The 17,931-nt window shown below is 42.2% G+C and overlaps 1 long non-coding RNA gene across 1 annotated transcript in view; it reads right to left on the reverse strand.

Annotated features, from left to right (window-relative positions):
• Positions 1 to 924: 924 nt before the first annotated feature.
• The window catches only part of LOC138361694 (uncharacterized), a 213,548-nt gene continuing 196,541 nt past the window's right edge, over positions 925 to 17,931 (reverse strand). The window contains exons 4-5 of the long non-coding RNA XR_011227114.1: positions 7,031 to 7,088; positions 925 to 1,054 (exon numbers count right to left, since the gene is read on the reverse strand). This is a non-coding gene — a long non-coding RNA (uncharacterized lncRNA). The remainder of the gene's footprint in view (positions 1,055 to 7,030; positions 7,089 to 17,931) is intronic.

The raw sequence follows: 17,931 nt of genomic DNA on the forward strand, positions 1-17,931 counted from the left end.
AAAATTCAAATGCGTGAGAGCCAGAACTGAAATATTCTTAAAATATTGAATTTTGAATGTTGATGTACTAAATATCATCATTCAAATTTCATACAGTGACAGTTAACTTAACGGACACAAATATCCATAGTTATGTACATGTGTGTATATTTTGTACATTGTGCCACTGCATTATATATATATATATATATATATATATATATATATATATATATATATATATATATATATATATATATATTTATATATATTTATTATGTATATATATATTTTAATGTAAGTCTGCCACAGGTTTGGAGGCCAGACTCTTGGGGCAACCTTCGCCCAACTTTTAACGGTGATACCTGCTGGGTACATGCCCATAATGGTCTCGTCGAGATCACCTCAATTCAAGAGAGAACAGCGTGACACAGTCACCTCCTCACCTCCAAGTAGATTATTTACCGCCGGCTGTGCTATGATAAATATTTTGAGAACAAAAATGGAACAATTTTTTTTCTTATAGAAATGTTTAGAAAGAGGTGGCGGGCATTCGGCTGTTTTCCACTTTCTCCTTTCTCCACTTTGTCTTCAGAACCAGCCAAATCGTGGCACTAGTGACCAAAGGCCACCCGTTTGGCATTAGTGACCCCGAGGTCACTTATTTAAAATAATATCCATCGCGTTGTTTATTTCAGGATCAAAGTTATTTTACACTGAAAAGTGAAAATAAGTTCTACCCACCGGCGTTCTTACTTAATTCGTCGTAAACAAATCTAGAAAAAATTAATATTGAGGCAAACAATGAAACGTATAATTTCTAAACAAAAATTAATTAATTTTATTGATTTATTAATGTTTTTAATTGATTAATAACAATAAATCACACAAATTAATCCACATTCAACTCTGAGGTTGATATTTGAATACTGAAAATGTAGATATTCAATAACATTTCTGCATCCCAGTATTAATTTGGATATTAGTAAGTCCTCGGGAGACAGCGTTTGGGCACGACTCCTGAGCGACAGCATGTTGGTGTTGGCGAGTCATGAAGCAGTGTGGTGAATAGACTCTGGGGAAGGGCCAGGCATTTAGGGCAAAGAAAGGCTGTAGTTTCGATCTTTAACTCCAGAGAAGAAAGAAGTTGGAGGACAAAATGTTCAAATTGGTTTACATATTATTAAACAACAAAATGACCCCAAAATAATATAAATTTGAACAACTGCTTCCCACAATAAATCAAGAGGTGATACTGGAGGCTGGTAGAGCGTGTGTGTGCGTGTGTGTGTGTGTGTGTGTGTGTGTGCGTGTGTGTGTGTGTGTGTGTGTGCGTGTGTGTGTGTGTGTGTGTGTGTGGTTGTGTGTGTGTGTATTCACCTAGTTGTATTCACCTAGTTGTGTTTGCGGGGGTTGAGCTCTGGCTCTTTGGTCCCGCCTCTCAACCGTCAATCAACAGGTGTACAGATTCCTGAGCCTATCGGGCTCTGTCATATCTACACTTGAAACTGTGTATGGAGTCAGCCTCCACCACATCACCCCCTAATGCATTCCATTTGTCAACCACTCTGACACTAAAAAAGTTCTTTCTAATATCTCTGTGGCTCATTTGGGCACTCAGTTTCCACCTGTGTCCCCTTGTGCGTGTTCCCCTTGTGTTAAATAGACTGTCTTTATCTACCCTATCAATCCCCTTCAGAATCTTGAATGTGGTGATCATGTCCCCCCTAACTCTTCTGTCTTCCAGCGAAGTGAGGTTTAATTCCCGTAGTCTCTCCTCGTAGCTCATACCTCTCAGCTCGGGTATTAGTCTGGTGGCAAACCTTTGAACCTTTTCCAGTTTAGTCTTATCCTTGACTAGATATGGACTCCATGCTGGAGCTGCATACTCCAGGATTGGCCTGACATATGTGGTATACAAAGTTCTGAATGATTCTTTACACAAGTTTCTGAATGCCGTTCGTATGTTGGCCAGCCTGGCATATGCCGCTGATGTTATCCGCTTGATATGTGCTGCAGGAGACAGGTCTGGCGTGATATCAACCCCCAAGTCTTTTTCCTTCTCTGACTCCTGAAGAATTTCCTCTCCCAGATGATACCTTGTATCTGGCCTCCTGCTCCCTACACCTATCTTCATTACATTACATTTGGTTGGGTTAAACTCTAACAACCATTTGTTCGACCATTCCTTCAGCTTGTCTAGGTCTTCTTGAAGCCTCAAACAGTCCTCTTCTGTTTTAATCCTTCTCATAATTTTAGCATCGTCCGCAAACATTGAGAGAAATGAATCGATACCCTCCGGGAGATTATTTACATATATCAGAAACAAGATAGGACCGAGTACAGAGCCCTGTGGGACTCCACTGGTGACTTCACGCCAATCGGAGGTCTCACCCCTCACCGTAACTCTCTGCTTCCTATTGCTTAGATACTCCCTTATCCACTGGAGCACCTTACCAGCTACACCTGCCTGTCTCTCCAGCTTATGTACCAGCCTCTTATGCGGTACTGTGTCAAAGGCTTTCCGACAATCCAAGAAAATGCAGTCCGCCCAGCCCTCTCTTTCTTGCTTAATCTTTGTCACCTGATCGTAGAATTCTATCAAGCCTGTAAGGCAAGATTTACCCTCCCTGAATCCATGTTGGCGATTTGTCACGAAGTCCCTTCTCTCCAGATGTGTTACCAGGTTTTTTCTCACGATCTTCTCCATCACCTTGCATGGTATACAAGTCAAGGACACTGGCCTGTAGTTCAGTGCCTCTTGTCTGTCGCCCTTTTTGTATATTGGGACCACATTCGCCGTCTTCCATATTTCTGGTAGGTCTCCCGTCTCTAGTGATTTACTATACACTATGGAGAGTGGCAAGCAAAGTGCCTCTGCACACTCTTTCAGTACCCATGGTGAGATCCCATCTGGACCAACCGCCTTTCTAACATCCAGATCCAGCAGGTGTCTCTTGACCTCCTCTCTCGTAATTTCGAACTCCTCCAAGGCCGCCTGGTTTACCTCCCTTTCTCCTAGCACAGTGACCTCACCCTGTTCTATTGTGAAGACCTCCTGGAACCTCTTGTTGAGTTCCTCACACACCTCTCTGTCATTCTCTGTATACCTGTCCTCGCCTGTTCTAAGTTTCAATACCTGTTCTTTCACTGTTGTTTTCCTTCTGATGTGACTGTGGAGTAGCTTTGGTTCGGTCTTGGCTTTGTTTGCTATATCATTTTCAAAATTTTTCTCTGCTTCTCTTCTCACCCTGACGTACTCATTCCTGGTTCTCTGGTATCTCTCCCTGCTTTCTGGTGTTCTGTTATTCCGGAAGTTCCTCCACGCCTTTTTGTTCAGTTTCTTCGCTTCCATACATGCCCTATTATACCATGGATTCTTCTGTTGCTTCTCGGATTTTTCCCTTTGGGCCGGGATGAACCTGTTTACTGCCTCCTGACACTTGTGGGTAACATAGTCCATCATACCCTGTACAGACTTGTCTCTGAGGTCTGTGTCCCAAGGTATTTCACTTAGGAAACTTCTCATCTGTTCATAATTCCCCTTTCGGTATGCCAGCCTTTTGATTCCTAGTTCTTTTTGGGGGGAGATAAGTCCTAGCTCTACCAGGTACTCCCAGGTGTGTGTGTGTGTGTGTGTGTGTGTGTGTACTCACCTAATTGTACTCACCTAATTGTGCTTGCGGGGGTTGAGCTTTGGCTCTTTGGTCCCGCCTCTCAACTGTCAATCAACTGGTGTACAGATTCCTGAGCCTACTGGGCTCTATCATACCTACATTTGAAACTGTGTATGGAGTCAGCCTCCACCACATCACTTCCTAGTGCATTCCATTTATTAACTACTCTGACACTGAAAAAATTCTTTCTAACGTCTCTGTGGCTCATCTGGGTACTAAGTTTCCACCTGTGTCCCCTTGTTCGTGTCCCACCCGTGCTGAAGAGTTTGTCTTTGTCCACCCTGTCAATTCCCCTGAGAATTTTGTAGGTGGTTATCATGTCTCCCCTTACTCTTCTGTTTTCCAGGGATGTGAGGTTCAGCTCCTTTAGCCTTTCCTCGTAGCTCAATCCTCTCAGTTCCGGGACGAGCCTGGTGGCATACCGCTGAATCTTCTCTAACTTTGTCTTGTGTTTAACTAGGTATGGACTCCAGGCTGGAGCTGCATATTCCAGGATTGGTCTTACATAAGTGGTATACAGGGTTCTGAAAGATTCCTTACACAAGTTTCTGAAGGCAGTTCTTATGTTGGCCAGTCTAGCATATGCCGCTGATGATATTCTTTTGATGTGGGCCTCTGGGGACAGGTTCGGTGTGATATCAACCCCCAGATCCTTCTCTCTATTTGATTCTTGCAGGATTTCCCCTCCCAGATGATACCTTGTGTTCAGCCTCCTGCTCCCTTCGCCTAATTTCATCACCTTACACTTTCCAGAGTTGAACTTCAGCAGCCATTTTCTAGACCATTCCTCCAGTTTATCCAGGTCATCCTGTAGTCTCTGTCTATCTTCATCCGTCTTGATTCTTCTCATAATTTTTGCATCATCAGCAAACATCGAGAGGAATGAGTCTATACCCTCTGGAAGATCGTTCACATATATTAGAAACAGGATGGGTCCAAGTACTGAGCCCTGTGGGACTCCGCTGGTGACATCTCGCCACTCTGATGTCTTCCCCCTCACCGTTACTCGCTGTTTCCTGTTGCTTAAGTACTCCCTTATCCACTGGAGCACCTTCCCTTTTACTCCTGCCTGTTGCTCCAACTTTTTTAACAGCCTTTTATGGGGTACTGTGTCGAAGGCTTTTTGGCAATCCAGGAAAATGCAGTCGGCCCACCCTTCTCTTTCCTGCCTAATTTTCGTTGCCTGGTCATAAAATTCTATTAAACCTGTGAGGCACGATTTACCATCTCTGAACCCATGTTGGTGGTGCGTTACAAAGTTATTTCCCTCCAGATGCTCTACGAGCCTTTTCCTCACGATCTTCTCTAGCACCTTGCATGGTATACAAGTTAAGGAAACTGGCCTGTAATTCAGTGCCTCTTGCCTGTCACCCTTTTTGTATATTGGGACCACGTTAGCTGTCTTCCAACTTTCTGGTAAGTCTCCTGTTTCCAGTGACCTGTTATACACCATAGAGAGTGGCACACTTAGTGCTTCTGCACCTTCCTTTAGTATCCATGGTGAGATTCTATCAGGCCCAACAGCCTTTGTCACATCTAGCTCCAGCAGGCACCTTTTGACCTCATCACTGGTGAGGTCAAATTCCTCCAAGGTTTCCAAGGTTGCCGCCTCCTCATTTAGTGCAGGGGCTTCTCCTTGTTCTATTGTGAAGACCTCCTGGAATCTCTTGTTGAGTTCTTCACACACCTCCTTGTCATTCTCTGTGTATCTGTTCTCCCCTTTCCGCAGCTTCATCACTTGTTCCTTCACTGTAGTGTGTGTGTGTGTGTGTGTGTGTGTGTTTGGTGAGGTCATCATGTCACCTCAGTATATGATGTTCGGAGCATCGTCTGGGCAAGGAGCATACTTACTAGTCACCCCACAGTCCCACCATCACCCATGGGTCATCCACAGTCACAGGGGTGACCACAGCCACCTTCGCTAGTAATGACCGATCGACCTCAAATTGCACTAATGTTTAGTTCGACGTGATGGTTGGTACAGTCAGGTAGTGTGTGTGTGTGTGTGTGTGTGTGGGGTGTGTGTGTGTGTGTGGGTGTGTGTGTGTGTGTGTGTGTGTGTGTGTGTGTGTGTGTGTGTGTGTGTGTGTGTGTGTGTGTGTGTGTGTGTACTTACCTAGTTGTACTCGACTAGTTGTGTTTGCGGGGGTTGAGCTCTGGCTCTTTGGTCCCGCCTCTCAACCGTCAATCAACAGGTGTACAGGTTCCCGAGCCTATTGGGCTCTATCATATCTACACTTGAAACTGTATATGGAGTCAGCCTCCACCACATCACTTCCTAATGCGTTCCATTTGTCAACCACTCTGACACTAAAAAAGTTCTTTCTAATATCTCTGTGGCTCATTTGGGCGCTCAGTTTCCACCTGTGTCCCCTTGTGCGTGTGCCCCTTGTGTTAAATAACCTGCCTTTATCTACCCTATCAATTCCCTTGAGAATCTTGAATGTGGTAATCATGTCCCCCCTAACTCTTCTGTGTTCCAGCGAAGTGAGGTTTAATTCCCGTAGTGTGTGTGTGTGTGTGTGTGTGTGTGTGTGTGTGTGTGTGTGTGTGTGTGTGTGTGTGTGTGTGTGTCCCTCCCTGACGTTCTTACCCGCCTTAATATGGTGAATCTGCATCTCTCTCCACTTTTGCAGTAAGTGGAATTAGTGTTTTTCAGTTCCATCCACATTACTAACACTTCTTCCTCCAGTCACAACCCCTGACACACTACATACATAAAACACGAAATAGCACAAATATCACATATCCTTCCACATACTATACCTCTCCGCCAATGCAGAAGCGATCCACACACGCACCACAAACATAAAAGGTAAAAACAGGAGCACAAATCTTCTCATCACGTCATTGGTGGTGCTACGTAAGCCTCCGTGGCTTGGTGCCTTGTGTGGATACTTACTGCAGTGTGCTGGTGACAGTGATGTTCCAGAGAGGCTGTGACCAGTGACCTAACCAAAGTACCGTGGGTGTTGGACGTGTGTGAGGAGACATTGGAATAGGGTGAGGTCAAGGTTGTGGGGAAGCTTTAATAGGGTGAAATGAATGGAGGGGAGAGCAGGATGGGGAAGGAAACGGACGAATGGAATGGGAAGGAATGAGAAGAGACGGACGAATGGAATGGGAAGGAATGAGAAGAGACGGAAAAGGGAACGAATACACAACGAGGAGCAGATGGAGAGAGTGAAGAGACAAACAGCGAAGAAGAGAGGCCAGGGGGACAGGAGGAGACGTGGGTGAGAGAGAAAGGGAAGTGTTCAAGAAGTTGATCAAGATCTTCGCCTGGGCAAACAAGTCTACTTTAGCTTCTAGAGAAAAACTGGAAATATTTTAACAATGAAATGTAACACAATATTTTATCGCATTTTGAGTACCTTGATTTGTTGTTCCTGGCCACTTTGCCTGCGCAGCCTTGTAGACGTCAGGAGACATCTGAGAGAGGAGGAGAACACACATCCGTGAGAAGAAGTAATTAGTTGTTGCTAATTACATTATCACCAGTGTAATTGTAGCCAAAAAGCTACTACAGAGCCCCTATACGATCTAGTATAACAAGAGACAAGTCAGGTATAAGGATTACATCTATCAAACTCGTATTAAAGAGAGTTGAAACTGCAACTGCTTATAATTCAATTATTGCAATGTATTTTTGCATTTATATATATATATATATATATATATATATATATATATATATATATATATATATATATATATATATATATATATGCGAACAAGCCTGAATGGTCCCCAGGACTATATGCGAATGAAAACTCACACCCCAGAAGTGACTCGAACCCATACTCCCAGAAGCAACGCAACTGGTAACTACAGGGCGCCTTAATCCGCTTGACCATCACGGCCGTCAAAAGGAAGTGATAGCCGAGGCTATTTGAGCCACTTCCCCGACGGCAACTCGGATGGTAATCTTGGGCATAGCATTTCACCAAATCACCTCATTCTTTGGGGCACACGTGAGGAACACAAATGCGAACAAGCCTGAATGGTCCCCAGGACTATATGCGAATGAAAACTCACACCCCAGAAGTGACTCGAACCCATACTCCCAGAAGCAACGCAACTGGTAACTACAGGGCGCCTTAATCCGCTTGACCATCACGGCCGTCAAAAGGAAGTGATAGCCGAGGCTATTTGAGCCACTTCCCCGACGGCAACTCGGATGGTAATCTTGGGCATAGCATTTCACCAAATCACCTCATTCTTTGGGGCGTTGCGTTGCGTTGGCATTCTCCCAGTTGCGTTGCTTCTGGGAGTATGGGTTCGAGTCACTTCTGGGGTGTGAGTTTTCATTCGCATATAGTCCTGGGGACCATTCAGGCTTGTTCGCATTTGTGTTCCTCACGTGTGCCCCAAAGAATGAGGTGATTTGGTGAAATGCTATGCCCAAGATTACCATCCGAGTTGCCGTCGGGGAAGTGGCTCAAATAGCCTCGGCTATCACTTCCTTTTGACGGCCGTGATGGTCAAGCGGATTAAGGCGCCCTGTAGTTACCAGTTGCGTTGCTTCTGGGAGTATGGGTTCGAGTCACTTCTGGGGTGTGAGTTTTCATTCGCATATAGTCCTGGGGACCATTCAGGCTTGTTCGCATTTGTGTTCCTCACGTGTGCCCCAAAGAATGAGGTGATTTGGTGAAATGCTATGCCCAAGATTACCATCCGAGTTGCCGTCGGGGAAGTGGCTCAAATAGCCTCGGCTATCACTTCCTTTTGACGGCCGTGATGGTCAAGCGGATTAAGGCGCCCTGTAGTTACCAGTTGCGTTGCTTCTGGGAGTATGGGTTCGAGTCACTTCTGGGGTGTGAGTTTTCATTCATATATATATATATATATATATATATATATATATATATATATATATATATATGTATGTCGTACCTAGTAGCCAGAACGCACTTCTCAGCCTACTATGCAAGGCCTGATTTGCCTAATAAGCCAAGTTTTCATGAAATTTTTTTTTTCTACTACCTAACCTAACCTAACCTAACCTAACTTTTTCAGCTACCTAACCTAACCTATAAAGATAGGTTAGGTTAGGTAGGGTTGGTTAGGTTCGGTCATATATCTTCGTTAGTTGTAACTAAAATATAAACAAATTGACTCATATATAATGAAATGGATAGCTTTATCATTTCATAAGAAAAAAAAATTAGAAAAATATATAATTTCCGGAAAACTTGGCTAATCAGGCAAATCGGGCCTTGCATAGTAGGCCGAGGAGTGCGTTCTGGCTACTAGGTACGACATATATATATATATATATATATATATATATATATATATATATATATATATATATATATATATATATATATAATGCGGAATGCATGTGAAAATGCAAGATGTTCAAAAACCTCCACAAACTAATCAGCTTATAACCTATTTAAATAGATGAGAATCACAGAAAAAATCATTGCCCTGAAAATATACACAAAACACACACACTTAGAGAATCATGTTGTTCCACCTATGAAAACAATGTATACAAATACTTACCATAGTCTACAACAATACTTTTGTTTGCATGTCGGGTTAGAGAGATGAATTGACTATTAATTGTTGCTATTAGCACATAACACACGTCCGTGGTGTTATTAGTAGTCTGTTCTGTGTTTTGAATAACCAATTGAGCTTCTATATATATTGGAGAGTAATACATGTAGCAGAAACTATTGGGGCGGCATGTGAGGCATCGTAGAGGCCAGTCACAACTGACCAGAATATATTGACACTCGACAATACTAGCAGGAAAGACACTTTATTGGTGGCAGATTCGCGAATAAATGTATGTGTATGTGAAATGTTTTACACAACACTTGTTTATGTATCCCCCCTGTATCGCGGGGTATCTTGCGTGCGTAAAGTGTACCCTGCATGAATGGTGGACCCAGAGGTGACCTCTGGGTGAGTATAGTGAGGCTAATACACAATACATTTCTGCGTTCACGTGCTCACTACAGCATACAAACACTAACACATTTATCATTCTTTATCCACAACATTCGAACTGAGCTCTTCTTCATCCACTTCCACCGTTTCCTCCCTCTTAATTCCCATTCTTTCCTTCCACCCATTCTTAACCACTACTACTTTCCTCCTCACACCTTTCCTTCCTTTCTGCTTACTCCCCAGGGCCACTCGCTGTTCTTCATATTCTTTAATCAACACAGAACATTGGTTTTAATAAAAAGGTGACGAAACAACTTTTTCTGCGTCACATTTCAATGATTGGAACACATGCAGATAAGACTGATTTACTTGCATTTAGCTTAATCTACGATTCATTATCAATCCTCGTTGGTCGTAAACGGGTCGTTTTAGTGATTAGATGTTTCCTGCCACTGTGAAGAGTTCTCTTAATCAACGTTTGTCTTTTGTAACTTGAGTATGTGTTTACGTCTATGCTACTTTGTGTGTTTGGACGTGTTTGCTTCCCTCTGTGTGTGTGTTTGACGTGTACAAACACCCAGGGAATAAGTCGGTCCATATCATCATGGGCATATAAGTTTGTTATTTTTTTACCCTTTGCTTCAGGTATTGATACTGTCATTCCTTTGTTTATTTTACTGCTTGTTTTGTCCTCTATGTGAATTTGGATTCCTCTTTGACTAATCTCAAGTCACTGTACTTATTCGACATTCGCATTTTGGGCTTGAAAAGTTGCTTAGATAAATGGGATCTACATTTCTATTTTGTAGTGTGTACTATTCGAAACTTTTGAAATGAAGGACCAAAAATTTTTTTTTTCATTTCTTATGAATTAATTAAGTTGCCACCTTGAATGTATTGGCCAATAAAGATCTCAACTGTTCAGGTGGCAGATTATTTAACTTACACTGAACACAATGCGTTCTTCAAGTTAGTGAGGAGGCAGATCAGATATGTATATGTTGAAAAGAGTTGGGATAGACAACTACCTTGTGGATGCCACTCCCCATGTGGATTCCACTTCCCTGTGGAGTCCACTCCCCTGTGAATAGGCAGCTCAGAATCTCAGTTCAATTTCGAGCTGGATATGCTAAACACAGTATTTTTGTCTTAGAAGTTGCATCATTTGGTAATGAATCTCTGTATAAGACCTAGTTCTGATATCTCGTAGATTAGGCTGATGAGCAAACAACCTATCAGACGATGGAGGAACGACTACGTTTCGGTCCGTACTGGACCATTATCAAGTCGTGTGTCTTGATTTTGGTCAACATATCTTCATCCTCGTTATTGTGACACCAACTGCATAGTAGATAAGGCCGCTGTGTCAGACTTTGTCGGAAGTTTCAGATTCATTTCCGGGCACTACATTACTTTGCTATTTTCCCATCATGGCGTTAGTTATATGCTTAGAGATCAGGTCTATAGCTGTATGGACCCCGATGTGGTCTCAGAATACATATTGTCTGATGTTATACTTTCGTTCCTGTTCTATTTAATTTACCAGTGTGAATTATTAGTTTTTTCGAACATTTTGCCCGGAAACTTATGTATTTTAATCAGCAGTTAAAATTGTCTTGAGTTGAAGATTTTCCTCGTTCAGGAATGAATCTGATCTTGACATTTTTGAAGTGGACGGGGATGGAAGAGCGACATTTAATATTCGTGTTGATATAAAGTGTATCAATGCTAATTTGTTTTTAATAATGGTTTACCCCTTGTTATCTAAATATTATAGTTGTTTCCGTTTACGATGGTAATATGATTTCTAAGGGGATTTATAAGGTAATATGGTTTATAGAACACTTCATATGTTAAAGTCAACTGTTTGCTTTCGTAGTCACGTTGAAACTATTTGGAACTAGATTTGTGATTATTCTTTGTTACTTTTAAAATAAAAAATATAAATTCGTTTTGGTTTATTTCTAAAATTTTGTCCAATAATTTCTTAATTCCTGTTCGTGTTTTCTGTCATCAATGGACCTCCATTGATGATTGTAACATGGCAAACTCCATTGATACATGGACCGCTATTGTTGACAAACATACTGTAGTATGTTTCATTAACACGTGACTCACAGGGAGATGCCGTGTTCTCACGTGCCAACCCGTTCTCGCAAATTCGTAAAGTCAATATTGACTTATTAACTACGTGCATAGGTGATATACTAAACATAATAGATACCCCTAAAAAGATTCATAGAAAACACCGACCTTACCTAACCTTGTTAGTATCTTAAGGTAAGCATCTTATTGCTTCGTAATTACAATTATTACTTAACCTATACCTATTATAGGTTAGGTAATAATTGTAATTACGAAGCAATAAGATGCTTATCTTAAGATACTAACAAGGTTAGGTAAGGTCGGTGTTTTCTATGAATCTTTTTAAGGGTATCTATTATGTTAAGTATGTCACCTATGCACATATTTAATAAGTCAATATTGACTTATTAAATTTGCGAGAACGGGTTGCACGTGCACACGCGCTGCTGCAGATGTGTGCCACTATATTGCAGGCGTGTCACGCCTTCAGGTGCGCCACACTTCTTCAGGTGTGTCATTCCTGGAAGTCATTGTTGTCAATGTGCCACTGAAGCTTCCCAGTTACACCCGCAGGTTTGTCACTTCTTTCAGCGTCTGCTACTCCCTCGGGAGCCTGCACTTCCGCTGGTGGGTCACTTCTGCAGGTGCTTCGTGCAGTTGTGTGACTCTTGCAGGTGTGTGTGTGTGTGTGTGTGTGTGTGTGTGTGTGTCGGAACCCATGTGTGCCGAGCCCACTAGCAATAAAACAAAACTATCGACGCATTCCCATGCATAGACGACCCACCTATCTCAATATCGTCGGAGGGGCGTCTACGCCAGGGACCAGGTGTCTACGCCAAGGGGGGGCAGGTGACTTCGTCATTAGCATGAAGAGACCCCAGGTACACGCAGGAGTACCGGGGACGGCTGTACCCTGCCCTCAGCTGAGCCCATCTACATAGGCAATTCAGGTCCCACAACAAATAATCGTGTTTGTCTTTAAAATCCGAATTAAATTCACCCCCCCCTCTTGCATATGTATCTGTATATTTCACACAGGTGTATTGCAACTTATATACGCAAATTATGTATACAGGTCCCTGCGTAAATACATGTTACACTGCCCAGGTCTGTTACTGTTCTTTCAAAGCTTAATATCGTTTTCTTTATGAAACGGTTTGCATTATTTTTTAATTCCTAGTAGGCTGGATTTATCGTCCTAAATTACATTCATTCAAATATATCATTAACTGATCATAAAAAGCGTTTTGAGGTAATGGAGTGACTTGAACTCGAGTGTGGTTGGATTGACTGGAAAAAAAAGCCTGGTTGGGCTCCAGTTCGAGGCCTCCAGAACTTTCCAATTCAGTAGAGTTCCGGGCAGGTCAACTTTAGTACCACCGTGACTGAGTGGGCTAAGGCAGGTGTCTGGGAATCACCTGAACGCGAGTTCAAGTCCCTCCATTGCCTCCAAAACAAAAAGAAAATCACTGATATCTCTCGCCATTGTAAATACAATGCGACAAACCCATCACCTTGCATCTTTTAAAACTCCACTCAAATATACCAAGATGAAACATGTCAATACGTTCGCAAATTTGGGTTGTTTTTTTAAAATTTCATTAGACATGAATGTACAAATTGACAAAGTTAATGCACGTTAAGAAGAAACCAAGAGGGAAGTTGTCAGGTCATAATTCAGGGATAAATTCCCTAACTTTGTCAGGGAGCCTCGTGTGGTCAGGTGCGGGACACGTGAGAAGAATAAATGTTAGTAATTATTAAATAAGTAATTGACAAAGACAGAGTGACAGAGTGTGAGAGAGAGAGAGAGAGAGAGAGAGAGAGAGAGAGAGAGAGAGAGAGAGAGAGAGAGAGAGAGAGAGAGAGAGAGAGAGAGAGAGAGAGAGAGCGAGCATATTTAATCATTTTCTTAACAAGAGAAACCATGCACAAATATGTTGAACATATTTACCTAACAGTAAATAGGTATCCGGGGAATTTTGGTAACTGTCTTCAGACTGCACTCTGGGGAAGGTCGACTACTGGCTTACAGAACCGTCGATAAGACGGACCATACTTCCTATTCCCGACAATGATAACATCCCTTCAGTGAGGAACACAACTTCCTCTGCGGGACCAATTTTGACTACACACACACACACACACACACACACACACACACACACACACACACACACACACACACACACACACACACACAATTCCTCCTCACCACTTATCTTCAGTGGTGACAAAAACACTAAAAACAAAACTGACAAAAACAGGCAAAAAAATATGTAAGAAACACACTCCCTCATCCCCAGTTACAATAAAAGTTTCCTCAAAGATTATATACGCCTTAAGTCACAAGAAGCTTCAATATTCACCTGTGATCAATCACATCTTGAGATATACTTGCTAGTTTTTCTTTTAGGAATGCGTATAACACGACCCTATAAGATGGAGAAAGGGTCAAAACTGCTTTTTTTATGTCTAGACGTCGTGTTTGTCCCACTGAGCTTACGTGTGTGTACTCTGCGTGTACATCTGGACTGACATTGGATACTTTCGTATCTGCATCTGACCCCTTGGTCAAATGGTCGATCGTGTGGGTGGTCGGGTAGGTAGAGACACATGCAATCAATCCCTGTACGCTGGGATAGCTACCTATCTCACTCGCCTTACTCAGTGAAATAAAATCAAAGCGATAGAGACCATACATACCATTCTATAACAAGATTAATCAAATATACTTGTCTATCAAGTAAAAATAAATATACGCATATTTTATAAGTAAAACTATTTCACTGTAAATAAATACATCAATATAAAAGTCATATATAATAAATTATTTCAAGAAGGAAGCTCAGGGACTCTATATACTATTTCTTGTTCAAGCCATCGCCAGACAAGGTCGAAACTGCTGGTTCGTCTCGAGGTCAGGTCCCCTTAGCCCCTCATTTATACAAGCCCCCAATTAGCGTTAAGGTAAAATACAAATATAATTATGAATGAGTCGCAAGTATCTTCATATATCAGGGAGGCCACAGACTTATTTATAAAGGAGACGGGCAAGCATACATATTGATATTGTTGCAAAGGTCGCGCTTGGTATGGGTGCTCTGCCTTCCCTCCGAGCCGCCGCAGTCCATCTATTCATCAAACTCCAACTCTCAAACAATCAATTCATCACCTTCACTCGATGAACATATCTCTTCGTCAGAGCACATCCCCCGCAGACGCCTGCACAGGGTGGAGGGGCTTGTGTATGCAAGAGGCACAGACCCAGACAAAGTGAGCAGCAGGATATGCAACAGGTGTGCGTAAGACCAGAGAGATAACTTGCCTCCTAACAATTTGCAAGGGCAGTCATATGCTGTTGCACGATATCGGAAACGGACTTGCAAGACACTCCTTGGTGTCGTTTATTTGTAAACATACCAGGCCACAGGAGTGTGCTAGAGAGACTGGAGAGGAACCACTCTCCCCCCACTGGTAACCTGTGCTCTGATCTTGGCGTAGTACCTTGTAGTACATTGCTGTCTCAGCCTACTGCCCTGGTAGCTGGACAGTGGGCTGCCCCGCTCCTGTGTCAGGTAAGTCCACTACGGGCTCACCATAGCCCGTGCTATTTGCAACTTTTTGTTCCGAGTAGCTGAAGTTAAAACATTGTACCTGGTGAATAAATCCACAAGGGCCGTGACGAGGGGGTCGAATCTACATCCGAGCGGATCCCAGACAGATCCCAGATCGATTAAGGCAGCGTTTGGGATCTTCTCGGACGTAGGTTCGAACCCTCGTCACGGCCCTTGTGGATTTGTTAATTTGATGCATCACGCTATTGTGATTTCTGTGTATAATGGTACCTGGTGTTTTTGAGCGTTTATAAACCTCCCAATCACCATCAGTGAGGTTTAAGTATTCTAAAATTAGGCGCAAGCTCTGTTTTACAATGAAACACACGCCTATATACATGCTTGTGAGCCTTTGTAAGTAAAACTTCCCCCACCTTCTTGTTGTCAAAGAAACCCCAGAGCCTACGCTCTCCCACCTAAGAGATATATACACAAAGATGGTCACATATGACCCTGACGAGGACGAAGGCCATCAGAATAATCGCATCAGAAGTCAAAACACAGCGCGACATGTATGATTTTCCTGAGCTATTTGAGACTTAACTTAGTGCATGTTGGGCGGGTAAAATGAAGGCTGTGACGCCCCCTGGCGGCTTCGGATCCAGCATGCCAGCTTCAAGTACGTTTATTGAAACAATAAAATACATCTCAAAGGGATAGAGAAACTTAGGCTATTTCTATCCTCAATGCCAGGTTAATGGATCCCGGGGAGATACAAAAGACTTTGAAGGTCAAAACAGTGGGTTCCAAACCTATTCCTAATCTCCCTATACGACCGTTACCATTTAAGGTCCGTATTAACGGAAAAAAAGGTCTTATACACCCCCTTTCACAGGTTGATTCATTTTCAAAAACGTCATCCACGCTTTAAAAATCCAAAACGTACTTATTCTGAAATACGACGATTTTCTCTGTCCTGGACCCTATTACACGACTTGATGGTCCAGAACGGACAGAAAAGTCGTTTCTTAATTTTCTTGTGTGTATGATTTAGATATCATAAATGTGTTGTATTAAAAAATCCGAGATAATAATACACACAAATAATGACGGAGCATTTGTTCGATGCTCCAAACACATTCGAGCAATGAAAATTCACTACCGATCACTTAGGTAATTGCACATATACATCCATATGTCTGTATATAAATATACTGTTAAATATCTTGAATTCTGTCTTGAAAAGAATGAATTTTGGAGAGTTAATTTTTCAATTACCCTCGACAGTGAAGAAAAACATAAGAAATATTGAGAAGATTTGTGTTAGAATTATTAATCTTAACCTTTCGGTCTTATTCAACAACATATGTTATATATCTGTTCACATATATAGATAAGTTGCATATAAACTTAAGTGCCAACTTGTAAACATTGGAGACTTTAACACGTCGTGAAGCTTAAGGCATGACGCAGTCGCCAAAGAAAAATTAGTTCCAAAACCGAGTGTTTGTGTGTACTCGACTCACACTCACGGTGCAGAGTGCACGTAAACAGCAATAAAGGAAGTAAAAGGATTTGCACGTGTTTCATGATTGTATTGAATGTATTGATTGTATGATTGTAAGCTTAATGCTGCTTCCATTAACTATATCCCCTCATTTATTGCTATCAACTAAAGGTAAGAATTGACTTCAAAATTAACGTGATTCAGCCACACATACGCATGTATACTGGGCAATATATACAATATTAATACCAGTAATCATTAGCAAATAATACCAGCCAGCCAAATTGCGTCACACTACTCCCCTCCCAACCAAAAAATGATAATATTAATCCCCGTTTAATTCTAAGATTACACTTGGACTGTCTTTACAATGGTTAGATTAAAGCACATTCCGATACGTCAAGGCGCAAGAAAGTCGAATGTGAATCTGAAGCTTATTCCTAACATTGTGCAGTACTGTGGGGACGAGGCTCTATAAGGATCATATATACCAGAAGAGGTACAATACCTGACACCACAGAGACAAGAGTGAGTAAAAGAGGCACTAAACCTGGCCTACATATCACACGAAAGTGATCAGAGGCCTCACACCTGATACACATAATTGCGTAAATTCACGAAGCATTTACGCAATCTCTTATGACAACTATACATTTTCCTTCAATCAAGGCGGCTTTGTTTTCACCTATCAAACAACCTGTGAGCTCCAAAGCTCTACGAGGATATCTATAACATTAATAACGTTGGATTGAGAAGCTTCCATGTCCGTAAACGCTTTAATAATTGTAAACAAAGCCACCTGTAATTGAAGAGGTTTCGTAGGTAGCGGCACAAATACTTGAAGACTCCTGGACCAATACATTTTCCTTCAATCAAGGCGGCTTTGTTTTCACCTATCAAACAACCTGTGAGCTCCAAAGCTCTACGAGGATATCTATAACATTAATAACGTTGGATTGAGAAGCTTCCATGTCCGTAAACGCTTTAATAATTGTAAACAAAGCCACCTGTAATTGAAGAGGTTTCGTAGGTAGCGGCACAAATACTTGAAGACTCCTGGACCAAGACTACGACTCGGGTATGCAGCTCGGTCTCCCTCTGGCGACAATAAGTGGTCTGGCCAGAAGGTGGTCCAGGCACGCCAGATTAATGGCTTGACGATACCCAGAAAGCAATTCTTTTGCCACTACGTGAGCTCCCAATCTGCCCTGATCATGCG

The sequence above is a fragment of the Procambarus clarkii genome, chromosome 8, assembly GCF_040958095.1.
Source record: "Procambarus clarkii isolate CNS0578487 chromosome 8, FALCON_Pclarkii_2.0, whole genome shotgun sequence".
NCBI classification, from domain to species: Eukaryota; Metazoa; Arthropoda; class Malacostraca; order Decapoda; family Cambaridae; genus Procambarus; species Procambarus clarkii.